Source organism: Eleutherodactylus coqui, chromosome 9, assembly GCF_035609145.1.
Source record: "Eleutherodactylus coqui strain aEleCoq1 chromosome 9, aEleCoq1.hap1, whole genome shotgun sequence".
Classification (NCBI taxonomy): domain Eukaryota; kingdom Metazoa; phylum Chordata; class Amphibia; order Anura; family Eleutherodactylidae; genus Eleutherodactylus; species Eleutherodactylus coqui.
The window spans coordinates 25,692,540-25,716,807 of NC_089845.1; positions in this window are offsets into that span (position 1 = coordinate 25,692,540).

A 24,268-nucleotide genomic window follows, 5' to 3' on the forward strand; every position below is an offset into this window, starting at 1 on the left:
AACAATTATTTGCTAAAACTGGATTACTTTACAGAGCCTTTCTGATGTGAGGTACCAGTACAGAGTGAGGACTCCGTAGTGCTTAACCAGATGACATTTTACAAAAAGTAAATTATAGCTCAAATTGAAGAAGGGGCACTGAAATGCCCCCCCCCCCCTTTTTTTTTTTTTACTTTAACTCAATCTATATAAAACTATAAGACCAACACAGTGCTTTTTCAGCATGAAAACTTCCTATAAGATTTATAAAACTTCCTAAAATCATGATGCTCCGATCTCTAACATCCCATTCAGGTTCCACGTCAGCCGTCTCCCAGAGTTATATTTAAAGAATTGTGAGTCTTCTAATATTTCTCATATTACAAACCTCTTTCAAAAATATTTTATACAAACTTTTAATGACTCTAATACCTGCGATGAGAGCAGACGTGGACCCACTGTATCTCTTACCGATCTGACTGGTGGGTTTAAAGGTCTTTGCTTCAGGCTACCTCAGACCTCTTCCCCAAAAATTAGTCTTGGTATAGAAACAGGCTCCGTTACATGGACAGGAAAACTGTAATGCTTTACCAGAGGCTGTAAATAGAGATGCAATCAAGGAAAAATCCAAGGCCAGGGCTGGAGAATAACTTGCGTTGTCAAGGACCAGGCGGAGGGTCAGAGCAGGCAGATGACTTGTGTACTCAAGAAACAGGACAAAGATCTGAGCAAGCAGTGGACAGAGAAATGGGTCAATAAATGAGCCGGGATCAGAAAATGAGGAAATCAGGAAAGCTGGGTAGTTAAGGCATAGATCTATTACCAGGAGATCAGCCAGAAATAACTAGCACAATAACAAAGTAACATTTTAAGTAAGGCTGACAAAATACATTGTTTATCCAATTCAGCCTATTACCCCCCAATGTTGATCCAGAGGAAGGCAAAAAAAAACCCAATAAGATAGAAGCTAATTTTCCTAATTTAAGGGAAAAAAATTCCTTCCTGACTGCAATCTGTCAATCGGAATAATCCCTGGGTCACAACTCTTCTGAAGGTAATAGTGATTATAGCATGTAATATTGTAGAGACTGAATACTCAGGTACCTGCTGATGAACAGAGTAGCCATCAGGATTGGTTGGGGAATGAAAAGCTGAGTGCATGCATCTACCCCTTAAGAGGTGGACTGGGTATGTGTTCATAGTCTATGGGAACAAGGAACTTATATAGACAGCACGGGGAAAGGGGAGGGGGACATAGTGCTGACCATGTCCAATGGCAGAAAGATGTTTTGCTTTCACTAGCAGTATTCTCATCCATTAAGTACAGTGCTATGCGCAAAAAGGACAGTACTATGCACAGGGACATGCCCAAACATGCTGGACAGTGGGGAACATTCTTGCACCTAGGTTCCAGTGAAGCCACCCTTAGGTCTTATTCTCTCATTGCAGGTTTGCTCAGTATTTTTCATCAATATTTTGAAGAAAAAAGAGTGAAGTACAGACCAAATCTTTCTGTTATATTTTTTCCTTTTTTCGGATCCGGTCTTGTTTTAGTTTCAAAATACTGATCCAAATTGTAACTAATACTCTCGTAAATTTTAACACTGTCTTTTGAACAAAAGTTTTTATCTGCTTAGAAGCTGTTTTATTTCCCTTTCTGTGTTCTTTAAAATGTGCTGCACTCATTTAAACATCTGGTGTGTATGAGTAGGTGGAGTAAATACCGTGAAATAGGGCATTTTACATACATTTATATGATTTTACCACTTATCTTGCATTTAGTTGGAAGAAAAATGTGTTATTCTGTATTAGATTAGTTGAATCAGGCACTATTATGCATTTGCATGACATATATACATATGAATATGGATAGATGTGCAGTAAAAGTTAGAAAATTGTCGTTCTGGAACTTACAGTTCTCTTAGCCCTTCTCCGACACCAGCTCAGTGCCAATTTGGCCTTGTATTTAGGTGGTTTTATTGCCCTATTTTTTTCCTGGCCTGCCAAAATTATTTTGCTGTGTCTTTTTTCCCCCGCCAACACATGCAGGGTTATATTTTAATGCCTTTTTTTTACTGATTTTTTCTTCCTTTTTTTTCTTTTTATTTGGGGTAAGTACAAGAAGCAAAAAAAAAAAAAAATATATATATATATATATATATATATATATATATATATATTTTTTTTTTTTTATTTTTTTTTTTTATTTTACATTTATAGTTTTTTTTTATTCTTATTATATTTACGTTAAAATAAGATATGAGAATGGGTTTGTCATTTCATTTCAGGTGTTTTGATATATAATTTGTATAATCTAGGATTATAGGTCGGATATGGCGGCAGTTTATGTTGGCGTTGAAGGTGGATCCTTTTCTATTATATATATTCTATTTAAAATATATTTTATTCTGTAAGTTTTTTTAACTTATTTTTGATATTTTTCCAAATATCTATGCCTGCTATGACATCAAATAAGGCCTCCGGGGGACATTCACAATGTATTTTTTTAATTTTACACTTTTGTATTTTAAACTGGAGCATCGATGGTAGCCCCAGTTACAGGGGAAAACATCCCCCTAGTCTGACTGTGATCAGTGGAAGAGCTAGTCAGGGGTCTGCTAAGACCTTGCAGCTATAACATGCCAGGGATCACTAGCAATCAAGCAATCACCGGGTCCTGTACAGGAAATACCACTGCCACTTCCTGCATTCTCTATATAGCACTCAGTGAGCACTATGTCGCCTGTAAAAGAAAAGGCAGAAGCCATTAAAAACTGCTTTTGTCTTCGCCTCTGGTTCCTCTGCTATGTCTGACAGCTGAAAACCCAACCTGCTCCTGCCATATGCTCTTGCGCCATATTTTTACTATGGGCAAGGATTAAAGCCCAGGACCAAGCACTTGGTCCCTAATGGGCTAAAAGCTGAAGTTACATAAACCAATCTGGTTGCTGATGACAACTCCCTTTAAAATGTACTTTTCGGCAGCGTCCCTATGGCCTAACTATGGCAAATTATTCAAATCAACAAAATGCTGGATTGTCATGGTGTAGATAGCAGACAAGCACACCATGCCATTTTAGGCAATTAATCTACTATATGTGTGTAAACCATTATAAGGAGCAGTAAACCTAGGGATAAATGATAGAGCTAAACACTATACCAGAACCAAATATTACCATTATACAGTGATTAAGTATTACTTCCATATGGTCACTAAACAAAATACACATACAATGACCAATATACCCAATGATACAAAGCCCAAATAATTCCACCACACCGTGACCACCAGTATTATCACTGAAAACCTTAGCATACTGTTACTGAATAAAAACCACTATGAAAAGACCAATACTTCACCATACAGTGAATATATATTGTGGGGGATACCAGTTCTACACAGGTGCTCTGTAGACTGTGTAAGTAAATATTATACAGATAAATTAAGTGATTTACAGGTGACATTATCTGTGATTTGGATCAGTAACCCCTTAGTGATGGCCAATACACCTTTTTACTGACCTCACATTCATCTTTTTAAGGCAGTGGTTGGTTGACTACTGACAGCCAGGCTGGTGCTTTAACCACCAGGAGAGGATAAATCTCAGATTATAGCAGTTTAACCCTTTACAGGTCACAATGAATAGCAACTGCAGCATGTTGGCAGATAACAAAGGAAGGGGGCATCCATCTCCATCCCCAATGTGATGGCAAGGTACCAATGGGCTCCAATGGCAGCCAGAGGCCTGAAAAAGGCCTCTGTGTCTGTCATGTGACTAAGTCTATTAGACCCCGCCTCCAGCAGAGTCTAATAGGCTGCTGTTTTGGGCTTATTAGAATACACTACGAATGCAATGCAGTGTAGCTAACAAACAATTCAATCTTCAAGTCCCCTGGAGGGGTTAAAAACTGCGTAAAAAAGTTCAATAAAGTTTAATTCTAAAAGAAAGAATTCAGTAAAAAATACACATTTTTCCCTGAATGGATAACATACAAAAAACAAACAAACAAAACATACGAACCAGACAATGAAAATATTTTGCTAATGCTGTGAAGACTTCCAGGCATGACCTTACATGTGTCAGCAAAGTTTGCTGCCCAGACATCTTTGGTTCCTTTTTTAGTATCTTCTGTGGTTAAAACAGAAAATCAGGACAGTGCTCCACTCGATGAACTAAGATAAATATAAAACATGAGATTAACGGGACTTACCTAATACCCAGTGGAGTTCCCAGAGGGGACACCCCACTAGTACCTCCACATCCCAGCAGGCGTATACAAATTAGAAGATATGCCTTCACAGTCCTTCCCTCTATCCTGAATGGTCAGGAGAGCTGTTTGGTCTTTTGTGTCTTCCAAAGGAAGACCCAATGTGTAGGTAGTCAAAGAAGAACAGGAGGAAAATCACCTAGCGCTCCCGAGGATAGACTGTCAAAACTCTTCCGTCATGTGTCGATTTTTCTTTATTGAAATGAAACGCGTTTCGGCTCGTTACCACAGAGCCTTTATCAAGCATCTTCTATACCATTTCTTAACCTACAAAAGCCCGCCCACTCTGCTACTAACCCCAATTCTGTGCCTGTTTCTGATGAATTTGCCCCAATTTTTGTATTCGCTATTGTGTTCAGTGCCAGCACATACTGTACCCTGGAAATAATTATACAATTATAACTATAGCTGATTCCAAAAAAATGGTGCCATGCTTCTATAGAAACATCTGTAAATTTCTGTGGGGTTGATTGGACCCTTCCATACACTTGTATGGTGTTAACTGGACCTTTATATGCCTCCCAGTCTATAAGGACATCTGAGCATTCGGTAAAAGAACATTTTACAGTTCTACCGTCTCTTAGAAGTATTACAAAAGTGCAGTATTGTATGTCTCCTTGTAGAGAGTTACAATATAGCTATATACATGATGCCTTACTATTAATATATCAATAATAAAATCGAATGTCAATTAAAAATCGATAACCGGTAAGCTGTTTGTTGCTCACCGGGAATTTGCTATTCATCAGATGACTGGATACATTCTACATTTTACACAACTACAATCAATAAAAAAAACTTTAAATGAAGTTCAGTTACTATAACTAATAAAGATGAGCGAACACCAAAATGTTCGGGTTCACGTTATTCGAAACGAACTTCCCGCGATGTTCGGGTGTTCGTTTCGAATAACGAACCCCATTGAAGTCAATGGGCGACCGGAACATTTTTGTATTTCGCCGATGCTCGCTAAGGTTTTCATGTGTGAAAATCTTGGCAATTCAAGAAAATGATGGGAACGAAACAGCAAGTTCTCCTCTGCCACAGCTGTAACAGCTGTGGCAGAGAAGAACGATGTTAGCCCATTGAATTCAATGGAGCCGTCAATACAGCCGACTCCACTGAATGCAATGGGCTGCCGGCGATCGCGGGATGAATTGTCGGAAAGGGGTTAAATATATAAGCCCTTTCCTGCAATTCATCCAGAAATGTGTAAAAATAAAAAATATATATATACTCACCTGGTGCCGACAGACGGAGTTCAGCGCGGCAGGCTGCAGTTCTCCTGAACTGCTCTGAACAGCTGTGAGTAGTATTCAGCAGCCGGGGATTTAAAATCCCCGCCTGCTGAATAAGATGCCTCTAAATGGTCACAGCCTGACCAATCAGAGGCCAGCCCTCACTCACACCCATTCATGAATTCATGAATGGGTGAGTGAGGGCTGCCTCTGATTGGCTCAGGTGCAGGAGAGCCAAAACAGTCCAGAGGTCCTCAGGAGTCACTTATATAAGATGGTTCACTATCAAGGTAAGTATTTAGTACTTGAGCTGTTATGATTCGCATCCCCTTGAGATGGCGATTGTTTTTTAGTGCGAACCAGACAGCCCTTTTATTTATAAGGACTCGTATGATTTTTAGTATGGTATTCAAATCAGTGTCGTTTGGTGTATTGTTTACACTGTATCATTTCGTGCATTGTTTACACTGTATTCATATTATTTTTGACTCTCATTTGTTTTTGCTCTACGCGTTTCCCTATCGGGATAGCCGATAGTTCGTCAGGAGCTGGGCAACAATACGCCCCTAGAGAAGTAGGAGAGAGTTTTCTATCAGAAATGATCACCAAAACGATGGCTAAAATGTGCCTGTCACTTTTCAATAAAGAGATTCCTAGATTCCTCAAAATTGCCTCATTTATAAATTGCGCTTGGATTCTATCTGTAGAGTGAATCCTACGTATGCTTGAAAACTATAAGGTCCAGAAAGCTATTCAACTGGATCCTATTGCCTCACAACTGAATGCCGTATTCGCATTAGATAGTGTAACTCTAAGATAGAGTAAAGTAACTGTGCATCGTGTATTATATACGGCGACGATGCATGTGCAAAATAGCCAGAATTTTGTCCACCTCCAATCGTGTCTCAAGATCCTTGGTGATTTTCGTAGGGTTGACACCAAGAGACCTTGGCTCTTGGAAAAATGACTGTCAGGTTAAACACCTATTAGCCCAGCACAATGATAGCATGCAGGATATACAGCCCCACTTCAGGCTAAGACCTACTAGTAACTGCCACAATGGCAAAAAGCATTTTAAACTGGCTATAAGGCTTGCATTCAGTAAGGCAGAATTAGCTGTAATAGCTTATAGAGCGAGACAGAAGGTATAGAGCAGGGCAAGAGGAGTGCCAGGAGTGATCTCCAGCAGCACCTGCAGCTCTGATGGTGAGCTGTATACAGCTAATTCTGCCTTACTGAATGCAAGCCTTATAGCCAGTTTAAAATGCTTTTTGCCATTGTGGCAGTTACTAGTAGGTCTTAGCCTGAAGTGGGGCTGTATATCCTGCATGCTATCATTGTGCTGGGCTAATAGGTGTTTAACCTGACAGTCATTTTTCCAAGAGCCAAGGTCTCTTGGTGTCAACCCTACGAAAATCACCAAGGATCTTGAGACACGATTGGAGGTGGACAAAATTCTGGCTATTTTGCACATGCATCGTCGCCGTGTATAATACACGATGCACAGTTACTTTACTCTATCTTAGAGTTACACTATCTAATGCGAATACGGCATTCAGTTGTGAGGCAATAGGATCCAGTTGAATAGCTTTCTGGACCTTATAGGTTTCAAGCATACGTAGGATTCACTCTACAGATAGAATCCAAGCGCAATTTATAAATGAGGCAATTTTGAGGAATCTAGGAATCTCTTTATTGAAAAGTGACAGGCACATTTTAGCCATCGTTTTGGTGATCATTTCTGATAGAAAACTCTCTCCTACTTCTCTAGGGGCGTATTGTTGCCCAGCTCCTGACGAACTATCGGCTATCCCGATAGGGAAACGCGTAGAGCAAAAACAAATGAGAGTCAAAAATAATATGAATACAGTGTAAACAATGCACGAAATGATACAGTGTAAACAATACACCAAACGACACTGATTTGAATACCATACTAAAAATCATACGAGTCCTTATAAATAAAAGGGCTGTCTGGTTCGCACTAAAAAACAATCGCCATCTCAAGGGGATGCGAATCATAACAGCTCAAGTACTAAATACTTACCTTGATAGTGAACCATCTTATATAAGTGACTCCTGAGGACCTCTGGAGGGCTACACGGGAACTGTAGATATACTCCCCCCTCCCTTACCCCCCCATAAGATCCTCCCTTTTTATGTTAACTGTCTGTCCTGTCACTATATGTTCTATGTGACTGTTTTTTTTGTTGGTAGGCTTTGACTTTTTAAATCAATTACTAATAAAATTTATTCTTTTTAACTCTATATCTGTGACGGCCTCAACCTATAAAAAATATAGATACTTCATACCACTGTGATTTGTGAAACCATAAGACTTAATGTCAAGTGCATGAAACCTAGAAAAAAAATGTTTTTTTAAAATAGACAGATAGTTATGTAGTAAATCAGCCTGACGCAGTACATAAATCATGTCGTGCATCAAGCTTACAAAATGATTTAAGCATCACATAAACAGATCAATTTTTATCATCGGAGCAATGCTTACAATAAGCGTGAAGGATCTCTTTTCTAATTAAACAAGGCAAGTTAAGAAAAAACAATCTATTTGAAAGAAAAAAAAAACACCAAAAAAACTAGTAAATCAGACGTTCTTAAAAGTGAAGCACCCAGGGAAGTAATGGGGCATGATTAAATGTTTAGCCATGCAGTATGGTTTAGCAGGTTTAATAGATTTACAAGTAACATAGGCTTGGTGTCATAAGATGAATGGCACAGATAAGACATGGAGCCAAGCTATTACATATTACAAAGAAGCCTTTTAAATATGATAAGATAAAATGTATAATTATAAAGCAGCATAAAATTTAATGCACTGTGTTCGAGTTAATTGATAGAGCCTGCAGTGTAATGTAAATTAGATGGCATGTCATGTGTGAATATCTAGTGACATCGGACAACAGGTCTGTGAGCTAAATGTGGCAAATGAATCCTGCATCCACACTTAAGATGCAGAGGCAATACAGTAGCAGTACATGCCCAGAAGGTAATTATGAATCTCTCATAATTAGTTTTCAGCATCACAATATACACATATTTATTTACAATAGCAATTTCTACAGTTTTTGCTCCTGGGAGTAAGCTTAAAGCCTATTTACTCATAACATTTGTCGCTCAAATGAACAAAAATGTACAATAGCTGATATGTCTAAACGCAAGCCATGTTACATTTTTCGCTTATTTTTTGTTCGTCACTTAAGGTCCATTTTCATGCAAAGATAATCTTTCAAACAAATGAAAGATTGAAAGATTTAGCGATCTATTTGCATAAAGTGTAAATGGCCAATAATGGCCATTAACATTTTATCATCTTTATTTGCATGTAAAAGAACCTCCAGGAGCTGTTTGCAGAGCCCAGTGTGTGTTTAAACACAAGCCAGCTGTGTCAACAGCTGCTTGCATATTCCATTGTTCTCCTTAGAGCTAGTATAAACATGCCTTGGGGAGAACATCATACATTCTATTGAAAGAGAAACTAAATACAGTCAGTTATAAGTGCACTGAAATCCATTGTTCAACCGAAAACTGCACAATGTCCTCGTTTACATGTAATGATTATCACCCATTTTCGTCCGTTAGGACAAATTTTGAGCAATAATTGTTGCGTGTAAAAGGGCCTTTAGTTTCAGCCAGCATAAAAATCCTAGGCAGATCGTTCACTTCTCGTTATGTTTAAAACCTTTCCTGCTCAGTGTTTCCTATAGGAAGGGGAAGCACTGAATGATCAACGATGATCCGCTTGTCTGAACAAGCACGGACAACTACAAAGGAATTAGCGGTGAAGTCACTTGCTCGTGTGTTCCTTTAAACAAAAATTGACTCATGTAAAAGGGGCATTAGACTAACTGATTCTAACACTAATCACTGGTCAACATGTTTTTTTACCACAAGAATATTTAATAGTGATTCCAATATTATTTCACCTCCTGAGTTCAAATTTGTTGGAATTTTTTCCATCCGAAAGGGTTTTTTGTGACACTTATTTTTTCTTTAGAATTTAGGTGTTCCTTATAGTTTACTATTGGATGAATTACCTTTATATTTAGTGTCCTAAAGATTTTTTTTTTTTTTTTAATGGGACAGCGGGGATAGGAAGTCTCACTATATTCGAAAACAATGGCCTAAACATGCATCTCTTATTCCTGGACAACAAAATGTGTCAAATGTTCTTTTAGTGAATCCTGAAAGCGTGTATTTGCCTCCACTGTGTATGAATCTGGCACTGAAGAAACAATTTGTAGAAGTGATTGCTAGAAATTCTGCAGCATTTATGCATTTGAAATCTGAATTTCCCAAAGTTAGTGAAGCAAAACTGAAAGAAATAAATTTTATAGGATCACAAATAAAATCAGTGATGGATGATAAAAAATTTCAGGAATGGTTCGATCCGTTGCAATAAGCATCTGGTTGTCATTCAAAATTGTCTCCTTTTCTTGGAAATCATGAATCAGAAAACAATTGTGATCTAGTGAGCAATATTGTGAAATCAATGATGGGATGCAATATGTCCATTAAATTTCACTTCTTGGACTCCCACCTGGACTTCTTCCCCGAAAATCTTGATGCTCAGTGACCACCATGGCAAGTGTTTCCATCAGCAGATTTCTGCGATGGAACTGAGGTACCAAGTTAAGTGGAGTCCAGTATGCCGGCTGACTATTGCTGGACCATGAGAGAGATCCCAGAAGCAAAATATTCCCATTAAGCATCATCAAAATGTTTCTAGGTAAAATGTACGTCAACATTATGGGAAATACAGAAGTTCTAATTTTATAAAACTTAAAATGCGTGTCACAAAAAAACTGCCTGATTGAAAAATTCTAATAACATATTTGAATTTAGGAGGTTAAACTAGAATCACCATTCAATGTTCTTGTAAAAAAAAAGTTTTGTTTTGTAGGTCACTGTTTTTCATCAGTAGCCAAATCTGCTACCATTAGTGCTTTGAATAAGTCACACGTTTACTAATTAGCGCTTAATGTAAGGTGAACATGTGTGTGTGAATAAGACCTAAGAAATAATCACAATAATCCTTATACTTTAGGCCTTGTTCACGCGAGAATGCATTTGCCACTGCTGCCAGTGGCCTCATTGAAAGCAATAGGCTGCCAGCAACCCCTGCAGTGATTTTGGGGGAAGGGCTTTAAATATATTCTCTTCCCTGAAAATCATCCCTAGCATGGGTAAAAAAATTTAAAAAATATATATTCACCTCTCCGCCGCTGTCAGGGCTTGGGCGCGTCTCAATGAACGGCTGAGCACTGCCTGTGATTGGCTGAGCGCTTAGACAATCAGACACAGCCCTTTCAGTAGGCAGGGATTTTAAATCCCCGCCTGCTGAAAGAGCTTCAGAGCAGTGACCAAGCGGCTAGACGCACTCAGCTAGACAGCGCCGGAGAGGTGAATATATGTTTTTTTTTTACACATGCTAAGAATGATTTTCAGGGAAGGCCTTATATTTAAAGCCCTTCCTTGAAAATCACTGCAGGGCTTGCCGGCAGCCCATTGCTTTCAATGGGCCCATGGGTAGCAGCAGCGGCCCCATTGAAAGCAATGGGAGAATATCACGATCCCCTGCCACAGCTGTCACAGCTGTGACAGGGGATTCTTTACTCCCTGTGGGGAATCCCCTTGTCACTGAACACTGTGTCAGTGCTCTCACAGTGTTCAGTGATAAGGCGACTCCCTGCGGGGAATATTGATGCACAGCATGGACCTATGTGCCCGCATATTCCTATCTTTTGCAGGTATGCGCGTTTGCATGCCTGTTAAACGTGGACATGTGAACACATCATAGAAAACCAATGGTTCTAATTGATGCGTGGTTATGTACGCCAGATTGAACGCACATAGAAATGCTCATCTGAATGAGCCCTATATTGAATATTTGTAATAGACATGTAGTACTTGATGAAGGTTAATGGTTGAATAGTAATATTCATCAAATGCTACATGTTTATAAACACCTGTAAAATGATAAACAGATTGTACAGTGGTACCTCGGGATGCGAGCGCCTCAGCTTGCAAGTTTTTTGACTTGCGAGCAGGCTCTCTCCCGAATTTTTGCTCTGATTTAAGAGCAAAAACTCAGGTTACGAGCCTGCCTGCAAGTAGAGGAGGACGTGACAGCCTGCAGCAGTGCCACAGACTATCGCGGAACTCTGGCGGTAGGTAAGTATTGATTTTTTTTCTACTTGTAGTTAGTTTCCCTATTGAAATGAATTGAATCATCATTAATGCAGAACGCATAAATGGCGTTTCAATTTATTTCAATGAGGAAAAGTGCTTTGACATACAAGTTTTTTGGCTTAAGAGCTCCTTCATGGAATGGATTAAACTTGTATGTCAAGACATCACTGTATTTTTGTACAGTGTTCATAAAGGTAAAACCAAAATGGAAGCAGGAAAGGCTTGTTTAGGTTAATGTGATTGTACTTAATTTTATACATCTTAGTATATACTGCATATGTGTTGATATTAGAATCTTTTTGGCTACGTTGTGCAGAAAATAGGAAGAGAAGGTTAACAACCCAATACTCCATGTCAATCACTGTTCTTACAGTCAGTGTTAATTATGGTTTTATCATAAAAGTTTAAAAATCTTATCAAGGCTGTAGCCAATTTTTTCTTAGGCTTACCATGAACAAATGGGTGTGTGTAATAGTTCAATGTATCCTATAGCCTGAAAATATGGTACTGTACAAAACTTATATGCCTTGGTTTTATCAATAGACTTTCCTCCATGCTATGCCGACCTCATTCTAAAGTTACAAGCAGATTACACTTATCTTTCTAAGTAATGTCATAGGTCTTCAGGACAAGTTTTTATAGTTTACTTTGTGGGCCATTATCTCTTCCTTTCCAGTTTTTGCTAAACCAATATGCTTCAGGGTCATGCCTTATCTCAATTCAACAGGAAAGTATTTCATGGATGTCAAAATGGTAAACAACTCTTTATTGGAGCTCATTGGTACAGCATTGGAGCTGTCATACTAGAAATAGTAAAAAGGATATAACTTTTTAATTCCTCTAAAGTAATTCCCATATATCACTTAAACATGTGAAAGCAGTAGCATATATAGCATGAAATGCCTCCTCGAAGTACCTGGCCTATTGATATTGAAAATGATAAGCATGAGTTAGGTTTACATCATTTGGATCTTTTGATCTCTTCTATTGATACTGCATTTACTATTAGGTTCTCTGTTTTATTAAATAAAAAACCTACTGTATATATACATATCATATATAGAGCCTTGCATGGCCTATGGGTGGCATCTGTCAGAGCCATCAATGATAGCTATACCTCTTTGACATGAGAGTTTATGCCATCTTGCAGCACTCAACTCAGGATGTGTTAAGCCAAATGAACAGTTAATACACATTACACATCTGCACGCAACCCTAAATGGTGCCTTAACAGCTTTCCTATTCTGTCCTATATGTACAGCAGCAGTTATAGGCCAGCGTATGGAGTAGACTTAACAGCTATGTTTGGTCCATATCTGGTGAGTGTCAGTTTTATTATATAGCTGACACCTGCCTACAGTGGCTGAGATCAGAGGTAACTCCCTCTTTCACTTATACTCTGCCAGAGGCTGAAAGTACAATATACTGCAATAAGGCAGTATGGCAGTGTATTATGGAAAAAATGTAAACAAGGAAAATTAATATAATTTTTATCACCACATCTGTAAAAGTCTGATTTTGTTTATCCCACAAATTGAATGTCATAACACAAATCTGAGAGTTGCTGTATTTTGGTCACAGTGCCTCCAAAGGAAAATAGAATAAAAAGTGTTCAAAAACGCCATATGTGTCCGAAAATGGCACCAATAAAAACTACAGGTTGCCTCACAAAAAACAAGCCCACTTACAGCTATATCAACTGAAAAACCTAAAAAAATATATTAGTGGATCTTATGCTATGGAGGCACAAAGCTTGTTTTTCTTAAGATTATTTTTAGTTTGTAAAAGTCGTAATGCATAACAAAACCATAATAATTTGGTAGTGATATAATCACGCTAACCAACAGAATAATGTTAGCATGTCATATACTATATATCTGTATAGTGAACACCGTAAAAATAAAAAAAAACGTAATTGTGTTTTTTCTATACCACCTAGAAAAATGTTTTAAAAGTTCTTCTCCGTATTTCAAAGTACATTATATGGCTCCATTAGGAATACAACTTGTCCTGCAAAAAAAAAAAAAACAAGCTGTCATGCGGCTATGTCAACGAAAAAATAGAATTATGTCTCTTGGAAGGAAGAAAACAACAACAAAAAATGAAAACTGGCTTTGATAGGAAGAGATTAAAAAATACAATTTTTCCCACATAAAGCATGGCCTCATACAGTCAATCATTGAAAAAATAAAAAGTCACGGCTGCCAGAATGCAAAGAGACACAAATCTGAAGAAAAACCTTAATCTTTATGGGTCAAACACATTTAGTCAGTAAGGAATAAAAAAACTACCATGAAACAGACAATAAGACATTGGCACAATGGTACACGGCACTACTTAAAGGCATACCTGTGTGCGGGTGGGTGGGAGGGGAGATAAGCAATAAAAATCCTCAAGGCGAAACCTATTTTTTAGCTTTATAATAAAGAAAAGGTAAAAATAAACATACTAAATTTGAAGCATGTCTACAGTAATTATAGTTAGAATCATATGCTGTAAATGTTATAAATGCTTGTTGTTGTTGGTAGCCGTTTAGTCGTTCACGACCCTCGGTGACCCTAAAGGCGAACTCCATCCATGTTTTTCGGCTTTATTATATCCATGCCAGTATCAGCTTTGACAGTATCAGCCATCGTGACCTTTCGTGGACGGGTCTTCTTTTGCCACTGATCTGTCCAAGCATTATAGATTTTTCTAGCGACTCTGCTCCCATTATGTGGCCAAAATACGTGAGTCTGAGTCTGGTCATCTTGCCTTCCAGTGATATATCGGGTCTTATATGATTTAGAACTCCTCTGTTACTCTCGCCATTCAGGGCATACACAGCAGCTTTCACCAGCACCACAGCTCAAACACATCAATCCTCCTTCTATCAGCTTTTTCACAGTCCAGCTTTCACATCCATACATGGCTATGGCAAAAACGATGGTTTGCACTATCCTGCGTTTAGTTGCTATACCAATATTCCTACTTTTCCAAATTTAGTTCATGTTTATCATTGCGCTTCACCCAAATGCTATCCTACATTTTACCTCTGGCATAGGTTTTCCAGCGTAGTCAATTTTTGAGCCAATGAAGATGAAGTCTTGCATGCTTTCTATGACCTCATTGTCGATTTTGATTTTAATTTGGCCATTCTTTTGCAGTTGTCATAATTTTAGTCTTCCTTAACCCCTTCCCGCTATATGACGAACATTTATGTCATGCAGCATCAGTCGTTGGGGCATAGACCTGTAAAACTGAGATGTTCACTGGCTTATCACATATCCGGATAGCAATGATACAGTCGCTGATTGTTCTAAAACTTTCTACTGCCTTTGAGGTATGCTTGTTTGTAATAAAGGCTACTCCATTCCTCTTGATTTCCTCATGTCCGGCATAGTGCAATGTGAAGTCATCAGACTGAAAATATCCATTACCTGTCCAGTGCAATTCACTAATTCCAAGAATCTCAATATTAAGTCTTGTCATTTCGCGTTTCACAATGTCCAATTTCCCTAGACTCATGCCACACATGTTCCATGTTGCTAGCATGTGAGCTTTGATATAGTGCAGTCCTGTCCTCTCATCATGAGGTGCATCAGCAGCTGGGCTTCCCGAGGGCTTTTGTTTTAGAACAATCTAAAACATACAAACATAATACTTAAAGTCTAAGGCTAACTTATTTTTTTGGATTGTCTTCTGTAGCCTGCATGTTTTACACTGCAGTACAAGCTGCTTGATCCCGGTCAGTGCTCATTCTGGCAGACAAGCTCTCTGATTACTCAGTCCACAGGCCTTGCTGTTTCTCTTCTCCCTGAACGCAATTCTAAGCTGACATCTTTGGAAACAAATAAATGAAATTCAAGAGAGATATTAACTTTATAATCCGTTTCCCATTCTGGATGTTCAGCAAACAGTTAAAGCAAAACTGTACCTGAGTTTTCAACAAGTTTTCGAACAAATACCAGGTTCTCTTCACTCACTCATTTGCTGCTGTTTGCATCCTGTTTCATCTCTTTAAGGTCAGACTTTCAGATGTCCTTTTCGATTTTCTTGTTGTCCTGCTGTTTGCAATCCACTTTCAGGGAGGCGGCAAGCTTAGCATTCTGCCAGTAGTTCACTATCATGTATTCCTTTTTCTGACCTTCTATGCTGTGCTGCACAGTCTGTGGTGCAATTAGGATGGGGTGTAATATCTGAATTTCAGCCCCTCTGCTCTCCTGGGATTATTCAGGCATTCAGGGCAAATGGTGAGTAAACCAAATATAATGTGTGTTCACAGACAGGAGAGGCAGAGTTTGTGGAGATGGTTATCAGATTGTCTGTAGATCTGTCAGCCTGCAGCCTCTGAGTGCAGGGAAGCTGCCTGTGAAGATAGATACTCCCTCCATTGCTAAGGAAACATTGCTAAGGTAACAATGTCTTTGTTACTACTGAAGCTCTGTACCTCACAATAGATATTGTTTTTCAGAGAAGCTGGAATGGCAGCGACTCAAACATGATTTACAGCGGTAAAGCACCAACATTTTTAATGCAAGTATATTACCAAAATGATGAGACTAAGGCTCTTTAATGCTGGCGTATGTATTTACACCTGCAAAATTTCTGCATGCAGTATGCAGAAATAGAACCCATTGATTTCTTTGGGTTTGTTCAAATCCACATATTTACCTGAGCATTTAGGTCATGCAAAAAAAAAACAAAAAAAAAAAACATAGCATGCTTTATTTTCCTGCACATTTGTGCACCCAAAGTCCGCATAGAAGTCAATGGAGATAAGCAAATGCGTGAAAAGTATGCTGGGAGATGCTTGAAACACTGCGCAATTCCGCAGGCAAAAGAACACATCTGGAACTCACTAATTAGCCATTTCAATAGCTGCGTCTTTGTTTTCCACACTCAAGTGAACATTCCTAGCTGTCACAAGGAGTACAGTAAAATACACCGATGCATGTGCAAAAAAACATGCTCATTCCACAAGTACGCAGCGCTCAGGCACGCACAAATATGCATACGCTCCTGTGAAGAGGGCCTAACGCAAACTAGTAGGTGAGCATAAGTTATTGTCCCTTTAAAACAGTTTTGTTTGAACAGTTGATCATAGTTTTAGATGGATTATAAACACAGCCTTAGGGCTCCCACCTACTAGCGAAAGGTTTTCTTGTGATGCAAGAGTGAGTGAAAACGCATGATTATGAAACCAATGATTTACAATGGTTGCATACTAATTTGCAATGTTTTCACTCAAGCATCTCAGCACAAGAAACCTCTGCGCTATCGCCCATTGTTTCTAATGGGGCCGGCGGCAGCAGCTCCAGCCCAATTGAAAACATAGGGAGTACATTACACTCCCCTGACACAGCTGTGAGAGCTGTGGCAAAGGTCTGTGATGCAATCCTATTGCTTTCAATGGGGCCGGTGCTTCTGTAGCCCCATTGAAAGCAATGGGTTGCAGGCAATGATTTTCGGTGAAGGCCTTGAAATATAATCAGCCAATCAAAGGCAGCGCTCAGCCACTCATTGAATTTAATGCAGCAGCGCCGGCCCCATTGAAAGCAGTGGGATAGCATTGTGCACCTCTGCCACAGCTGTGGCAGAGGATTCTTTCATCCCCATGGTCTCCGCAGGGATGAAAGAATCCCCTGCCATAGCTATCACAGCAGTCACAGCTGTGTCAGGGGCATACAATGAACTCCCTATGTTTTCAATGGGGCCGGCGCTGCTGCTGCTCGCCTCTTTGAAGACAATGGGCAATAGTACCGATTTTTCTTAGCTTGAGTGAAAACATCGGAAATGAGTATGAAACCATTGAAAATCATTGGTTTCATAATCATGCGTTTTCACTCACTCTCGCATCGCAAGAAAACCTATCGCTAGTGGGCAGGTGCCCTTAGGATGGGGCGTGTTTAGCATTGTTTTGTGTTAAAATTCTAATATTAAAAAACAAAACTCCAATATAAATCCATTTGTGTGACCGTATTCGGTTCTTGTTTTGTAAGTTCATTGCAAATGTTGCCAGATTGGCAGCGATTGTTCATGACTTAACCTTATAATAGACGCTATAACTGACAAACATTCAGCTGAGGTTTCTGCTTGTCTTTTCCAGGAAGCAATTATATCATTCTATACAGGATCCGATCTGATTAAATGTTAATATAGGTTGGCTATAATGGAGCTTTTCAGTCTGATTTGCTATGTTCCTTTAATGTTCTACACTTTTTTCGATCAAGATAAATGTTTTAAACCATTGTACATTGTACTGTGGTTGATATGCAATAAAGAGGCTTAATGTGATTCCAGTCAGCAGAGGTTAATGGCAAAAGGCAAGTACTAACTTTTGCTTCCTGTGTTGTGTTCATCCACCATCCTTTTTATGATTCTATTTTCAATCAGTCTGCAAATGTGTTACTTATAGATGACATAATTGGTTCGGAAGGTTTCTTAAGTGTTTTTCTTAAAAAAAAAATTAAAAAAAACTATTTTGTTTGGACTTTATGCAGTTATTGCTAAAATGTATTCTTTTTTATTTAAATCTCCCACCACATGAGTTACAATCATCTGTTTCTCCATAAAATAAATTCCAATAAGTAGCAAGGAATGTCACAAATGTTAATGGAAAGATTTACACCTGCAGTAGAGCCTTCCATGGAGGGTCAACAGGCAGATTTAGTCTTGTCATCAAAACGGCAGCAATCTTAATCGGATGTGCGTTCTTACAAGCTAATAACATAGGGAATGGGACCAAACAGCACTCTTCAAGGGCCAGCCACATGATCTGTTTCTATAGTATGTTTGCCCTTGTTTTCTTGGAATTTGGGTCCAGGTCCACCTTAATTTAAGTTTTAACATGTTTGTGGCATGCAATAAGGCGCAATACAAAACTAAGATAAGATACATCAACAGAGGACCTTGTTTTCTCATTTGCTGAACTTTGTCCCATTGTTTTCCCTGTAAGCCCTGCATATTTGGAACTTGGTCCATATTGCTTGTGCTTGTGAGATGGTAGTTCTCCTTTTAGTACTCCAGTGATTATGTATTTGTGTATTTGTTCAGGACTTGGAATGAGCGAGTATTCGCTAAGGCACATTACTCGAGCGAGTAGTGCCTTAGCCAAGTATCTCCCCGCTCGTCTCTAAAGATTCGGGGGCCGGCGCAGGTGACAGGTGAGTTGTGGTGGGGAGCAGGGGGGAGAGAGGGAGAGAGAGAGATCTCCCCTCCGTTCCTCCCCGCTCTCCCCCGCCGCTCCCCGCCCCCCACCGGCCCCCGAATCTTTAGAGACAAGCTGGGAGATACTCGGCTAAGGCACTACTCGCTCGAGTAATGTGCCTTAGCGAGTATACTCGCTCATCTCTATTCAGGACTAATAGAGTCGTTTATGCCCAGTATATAGTGTACATACAATGTGTGTTGTTTCATTCAGCAAGTTTCATATCCAATAATGGAAAGCTTTAACATCCACTATTGAAGTTCTCTATGCTGTTAATACATGAGATATGTTTCCTCTTAATAAGAGACCGCAGTACTGTATATTTTAGGGATTTTCGAGCAGTAACAGAGCTGTCGTCAGCAGCATACAAATTGGACATATGCTAAGAACTCCTATGTTTGGTTGGCCCAGACAATCTGGTTAAACATGCTCTGCTTGTAAGGGCAAAAACACATGGGGCATGTGCTAATACGTTAGCTGCTGCTGAGTGTATTAGTGCATGAACCAATTTTTTTTTTACGGACTATACAAACTCAGCGCTAGTGCGTGCGAGCTTGAAAAAAAGTGGGAAGATAGGTGCTACACTATCTTTCTGGCACTTAGTTTTAACTACGTGTGAGAAAGATAAGGCAAGTCCTATGTTTTCTCGTACGTAGTTATAACATGTAAGAATCCCGATAGTGAAAACGAAACCATTGAAATTAATGGTTTTGTTTTGTCTGTTTTATTTTCGGGACTAAACATGCCCATCGGTTTAAGCCCTAAAGCTGAGGGTGGGGCAGGACAATGGACCCAATTTTGATTCCGTCCCTGCAGGATCTCCATTCACCCGGAGTTTGCCCTGAGTAATGCTCATACAGCAACAGTTGGAAAATGTATTTTATTTAAAAACAGTTATATTGGCTCGTATGATCATTATTGTTATAGAATAGATTCCTTACCTTTAGAGACCTGTCCATACACAACCATCATCTCTTCGGGGCATCTAACATAAGAGACACTAGTAGTAGCAACTGTGTAATAGTCACTATACCAGAGAATGCATGGAATGGACTGATAAGTGTTACAAGGGCTCTAAGCATAATACAAGACGCCAGTCAATATAACACAGTGATTACTCTACTGTCTGTGACAGCTATTAAAATGCTTCCTTGGCTTTCTTTCGAACATCAACTGCATTTAATCATTACAAATTAATTATGAAGGTGTATTAACTCTTTCATGTCTCAGGTCTTGATGTTCAGAGCAAACTTTCACATTTTGGAATGCTGCATTCTTTACCTGTTAGTGACTGCCAAAACACTTTTTTTCTGGAGGTCTCTGACAGACTTTATACCGATACATGCACATTTTTACAAAGCTGCATTAGAAGCTTGGCACAGCTGTAGATGAACTGAACTAGTATCAGATAACTCCAATCCCAGTCGTTAAACTTCTAACAGGTCACAATCAATGCTGATCAAGGCATCTAAGTGGTTGACAGAAAGAGGGGGCTGCCTCTGTCACTTTTTAATTCCCTATACCACAATCAGGCATTTCCAATGGGTTGCCATAGCAGCTAGAATCCTATCAATGACCTCCGGGTCTGCTATCCATTGCAGTGCATTATAGGAACTATTGCTCCTACGGTAAAAAAAAAGTTCAAGCACCCTATTGCAACAGAATTAACAAGTTGTGTGTTATTAGTTTATTTTGTTTGTGTTTGTCTAAAATTGTGACTTACATAATAATCAGACCACATTTTATTAGTAATTAGAGATGAGCAAACTTTTCAAAAGTTTAGTTTGCTCATTACTGAATCTCATAAAAATGTTTGGTTTTGACCGACTAGAACCAGAGGTACGTAAAAACCCTTAAACTAGTATAGAACACTTTGTAAGGGCCCTGATACAATGGTTTAATGGATGTAGCTCAGTGTTAAGCACTGTTGTCTTACAATGATGTAGTCCTTGGTTCAAATCTGATCAAAGACAACATCTGCGTGGAGTTTTTCAATTCCATGTAGATGTTATCCTTGGTCAGATTTGAACCTAGGACCCTAGCCACACCACCACCATCTCAGGCCTCTAGAAAGTTTTCTACACTAGATTTGTATGAATCTCTGGTTCAGCAGAAACAAGCTGCCTGAGGTTCGAGTTCTCACTAAACCAAATTTATTTGCAAAGTTCGACCCAGATTTGGATCCTACAAGTTTGGTTCGTTCATCTCTATCAGTAAGCAGGTATGCAGGTAATTCCAAAGGGTTTACTTACTATTTCTAGCATCTATATATAAAACAGTGATAACAGTGACCTTATAGCAACAGACCATTACATCACTATTTTAGTGATCTGTTTACACAGACATGCAGAGTAGATACATAGTTCATCTTTGATGAGCCCCCCATGCACATGCTATCCCTGCAATGTCATTAATGACATCACAGGTTTTCCTGTCAGCAGCCCAAATGAAGAATCAGTTGCTTTAGCTTTCAGGGACTTAATGTGAATGCCGCATTTAAAGGTTTTAATGTGAGAAATTATTTCAGTTCCCTTTCAGTATGACAGCTAGATCCTGGCAATGACACTGTGTAGAAGCTTATAGTGCCGTCAAAAGCAGCACATAAATTAATGGTCTAATGACATAGGGACCTCGCCATTTCCCTTTATAATGCATTTAGTTGATTACAGTTAATAGAGGAAGTCAATCATTTTTGTGTTCAGGCCTAAATATTTTTTTTTATACAAAATGAAATTTGGCCGATAGCAAAAATATGTTATTATTGTTATTAACCATTTATTTCAACGTGCCGTTAATTCGAGGACGCAGTAGAAATTTATAGCTGTCTGTGAGTTGAAAAGAATGGGGGAAATATAAAAAAAAAAAAAATAAATCAAAAGTACTGTACACAAAACCAAACAGGTAAAGCTAAGGTTAACACAATAGCACAGATTACAGATCAAGGAGGGCAGCTAGGTGTAATTGGTAATCAAGCAAGGCTTGTATGCCATATAGAGTCTGCTGGCAAAAGTAGTAAACACTGACAAATGTTCAGTGGTTGACCAAAGGGCATCTCCTATAAGAAAATGACACATGGAAATATGATATGCTGCAATGAGAATTTTAAAACTTTCTACTTCTATAGAAGTGATTTATACAGCTGCCTGTAGCAGTCCTACAGCCTGGCTGACCTGTAGATTTGAAGATAGTCTGGTTTTGTTAATGATATGCCAAGCTTTTTTGTCAGGTCTATAGAGGCAGTTCTCTGGGGGACGTGCCATATGGGTAGACTGTAGCATGGACTACAAGGGCACTAGAATATGACAGTTCACATATAGTACATTTCAGACTAGAAAAGATATTTTCAATAGCATACAAATAGTGCAAAATATTCACATTTTACTTTTTTGTTTTTACCAAACTTTCTATCAGGGATGTGTTGCATTGAACTCTAATACACTCATTGTCAAAAACAATCTACGCCCAAGAAGACGTCAGAATCAAATGAAACTTTATATGTGTGATTATAGCAAATTAAGTGATTACAGTATGAGAGCAAAATGATAATTTATTGTAGAAAACTGAACACTTGAAGCGAGACTCTAGTACCCTGTTGGGCCACCTCTAGCTTGGATGCAAGATGTCATATAGTAAGGCATGAAGACATACAAGTTCCATATGGTATCCTGCAGCATATCAGTCCACATTTGCTGTAACTGAGGCTCTAGGTCATGCAAACTTATAAGCTGTTGGCATCCCAGATGGTCCCACATATGTTCTATTGGCGATAATTCTGGTGACCAGGCACACCAAGGATGCGTATCAATGTTGTGAAGGCATTCCTGTGACACCCTTGCTTCAGGCAATAAGACATCTGTCTGCAGGATATCCTGAACATATCACTAAGCTGTCATTGTCTCTTGTACCACTACTTGGGGTGACCAACTATCACTCTAGCAGTTGGGGCAGTGTGCCGCTCCACAGCAAAGGCAGGATTGAGACACTCATCTCTAGGTCTCCAGACATGAACATGGCCATTGTCAGTGCCTAAACGAAACCTGGATTCATTGCTAAAGAAGACCTGGTTCCACACCATAGCAATCCAGATTCACCACTGCAAACTCAGGTGATGGTGGGTGTCAAATGTAATAGACGTAATGGGCATAGAGAGAAATGTCCTTCAGCCAAGCCCCTGGAAATGGTTCTGAAAGACACAGGGGCCTGTAATGATTGTGCCACCTATCTCTAGATAGTGGAGAATGAAACAGTTTGAGCTGCTCATGTCAGATGATCCTCTCTACTGGCGGTCCATTGAGGATGTCCTGAGCCAGGTCACCCTGCGTGCGTGCCCTCACGCATTCATTGGTCCCGAAACCTCCTAAAAGTCTGGTTAGAACAGTCCAGGTGACAGACAATTCTTTGATGCAACCGCCCACCTTCTCGCATTTCAATAGTGTGCCCTCTCTCAAACTCTGTTACCTGGGCAAAATCTCTCGCAGTGAGTCGTAGAAGCAAGTCTAGTGGTCAACTAGCTCTACACAAATGGAAAAAGAGGTCACTACACACAGAGCCTTTTTATAGACTAAGGGTGGAACTTCTTTTAGGGCCTTAGGTGACAAAACCGTTCATCTAATCTGGCCATAACTCTAATAATTTGCATATCGGCCTACCGAGTTTTACAGCAAAATGACTTATTTTAGGTAATGGATCTTTTTTGATAGAGTGCATGTCTCTTGTCTTTTGTATTCATATGATTGTCTCTGCACACCCATCAACCCTTCTAATCAGCACAATAATTACTTGCCACTTTTTGCAACCAAACTGTAGGTTTATAAAGGAAACGCTTAAATGTACTAAAACCTCCAAATATTACAAAAGTATGAAAATTGTTATTACAACAGAGCCATCACTCATGTACTTAATTATATTCAACTCTGACCAATTAGTTGACATCACTATACCAGCATTTTGTGAAGCATCTGTGCAAAACCTCTAGACATCTGTTGCCAAGTAAAAGAGCAATGAAAAATGTCAAAATCCCAGCTGCAAAGTCATAACTTCACTTAAGCAACTACATGACAATGCACACATGTACTGCAGTGCTAACAGGTGTGTGTATATAAAGCTCTAGTGCTTTGATAAATTATATCTCATGATAGGAAGCAATTATCTTCAATGACCATGTGCTTGGAATTTTAGCACTCTACTGTAAAATTACATGGAGATATAAAGAGTTTTGTTTCTATCAGGTGCCACCATATCACAGTACGTAGAGGTCAATATGAATGTCATTATAGGTAGATGCACGTGTTAGGTTCAGAGAATAGATTTTAACACTGACTGTGAATCTATGGCAAAGAAGATCTGCCTGAGATGTTAGTTTGGTCAATAAGCACATGGAAGG